We start from the raw sequence: 2,041 nt of genomic DNA on the forward strand, positions 1-2,041 counted from the left end.
CCGAAAACTTCTTTCATCAGACTACCAAGACAAGTTACTAAGCGTTCATTTTGGAAGGCCACAAAGTGGAAATATTGGCTTGCCTGTTATGGGGGGACACAACCATTGAAAACTGAAAAATCATGAAAAAGTTGATTTTGGGAAAAGTGCCTATTACGACAATATGTGCCAGAAACTACCTTTTCTGTAAATATCAACGCTTCATTAAATCATCCTGAAAGTACTTCCAATTGCACTGGCAAGGACACTGTCCAGTGTGGGCTATCTCGTGTCTCTAGAAATGATCCATACGCACTGTAGCATAGCAAGTCGGGGCACAGGAAGCGCTTTTCGCATCCTTCTGAATTTTGTTGCGGAGACAAGGTGCAGCTACTCCTAGCTGTGACGGTATCCAACAAGCTGCGCCAGCTGATGAGCTGCATGAAAGTGCTGAAAATACCACAACTTCGTGCAGACGCTGTTCTTCAGCCAGCGAACCAAGCACCGCCATCTTCGTCTTGTTTTGTGCGTGAATGCTTTTTTTTAATGCCTTCAACGATGACAACATGGTACGAGTGTGGCTCGCTTGTGATTGGGACCCTCAAAACGCCTTTCAAGTTTCCCGCGTTTGAAACACGAGGCTGCGATTAGGCGAAGGGTGTGCTCCTCAAGAACGCAGGGGGGCCCGTGGATGCTTTTGGCTGTTGCGTGCTGCAGCCAATACAAGTTCTATGCCGAATCAGCTGCTACAGTGAAGGAGGCCTACAAGGAGATGAACCCAAGCTTTTGCAGAGACATCACTGTAGTACGTGATGGAAGTTGGCATAAGCGTGGGCACACATCCCACATTGGAGTTGGGGCGGTCATCGAGTAACCACGTGGGCCTCATCATGGATGCTGTGGCTGTCTAACCTTGGCTCTCAGGTAGGACCGAAACCTGGAGATGGAGATTGCACAACCTGGCATGAGCATCGGCATGTTTGCCAGAAAAACACTGATGCTGAATCCAGGAGGATGGAAGTAGCAGTAGTTTTGATTCTTTTGAACCGTTCAGTATCGAAGCACAACCTGGGTTAGACAACGCTTGTTTCTGATGGAGACAGCACCCCCTCTCAAGCTCTAGTGCAAGAGAACGTCTACGGACTAGTCCCCATTGTTAAAGTAGAGCGCCTCAACCACGTCCAAAAGAGGATGGGCACAGCGCTGCGGAGCCTTGTGCAAAAAAAGTGAAAAGTCAGTGGGAGCGAAGGGCAGGCTGACATAAGCTCTCATTGATAAACTGACAGACTATTATGGCTGGGCCCTGAGAAACAACTCCCAATAATGTGGCTGCAATGCAGCGTGCAGTGATGGCATCGTACTACCATGTCACAACTACTGAAGAGGAGCCTCGCCACGACTTCTGCCCAGAGCGTGCCAATAAGGTTGCCGAAGCAAGTGATTCACCACAGCCAAAGCGCAAGTACAACCTTCCAGGCTACGTCGCTGAGGCTATGCTGCCAGTTCACCATGGTCTCTGATGCCAAAGGAGCAGCACACGTCTTTGATTGCTGTGCAGACAGAACTGCACAAAGCAGTGCTGAGATAAAATGCTGGCTGCCAAAGGGCCACCAAAGAAATCTCTGTGTACGTGTGGGGCTCACACCTGGCCACCTAGCCATTCAGTAAGCTGCTGAGAAAGATGCCCTGTGCGTAGGCAAGGCCGAGGAAAGGAATCAGGTGAAGAGTGAGAGGCGGCAAAGGAAGAAAGGGTGCAAGGACACCTCCAGATACTCTGCAGGGTCGTTTCAGACCTAGGAATACTGTTGCAACTTTCTAGAGGGCCACATTTAGAAATGAATTTTTTCCTGGTGTGGCTCCTGATTCTAGCTGCATCTCAAACCGTTTATCGGATTTCCATGGTTTTTTCTTTTCTTTCGTACCTGAATAAATTTCTGAGGGCAAGACAAACCCGTTTTTTCAAGTTACTGTTTCTGAAATTTGTCATAAGCAATTAATATTGACTAATGAGGTCTAATCAATGACAGTTGTCGACAGAGGCGCTCCGGATTCTGGGAAGAAG

General features: G+C 48.4%; 1 pseudogene; it reads left to right on the forward strand.

Moving 5' to 3' along the window:
- The first annotated feature begins 1,170 nt into the window (after positions 1 to 1,170).
- On the forward strand, positions 1,171 to 1,776 carry LOC149334281 (uncharacterized; annotated as a pseudogene).
- Positions 1,777 to 2,041: the final 265 nt, after the last annotated feature.

The sequence above is a fragment of the Amblyomma mixtum genome, chromosome 8, assembly GCF_055824585.1.
Source record: "Amblyomma mixtum isolate Tamu chromosome 8, ASM5582458v1, whole genome shotgun sequence".
Taxonomy (NCBI): domain Eukaryota; kingdom Metazoa; phylum Arthropoda; class Arachnida; order Ixodida; family Ixodidae; genus Amblyomma; species Amblyomma mixtum.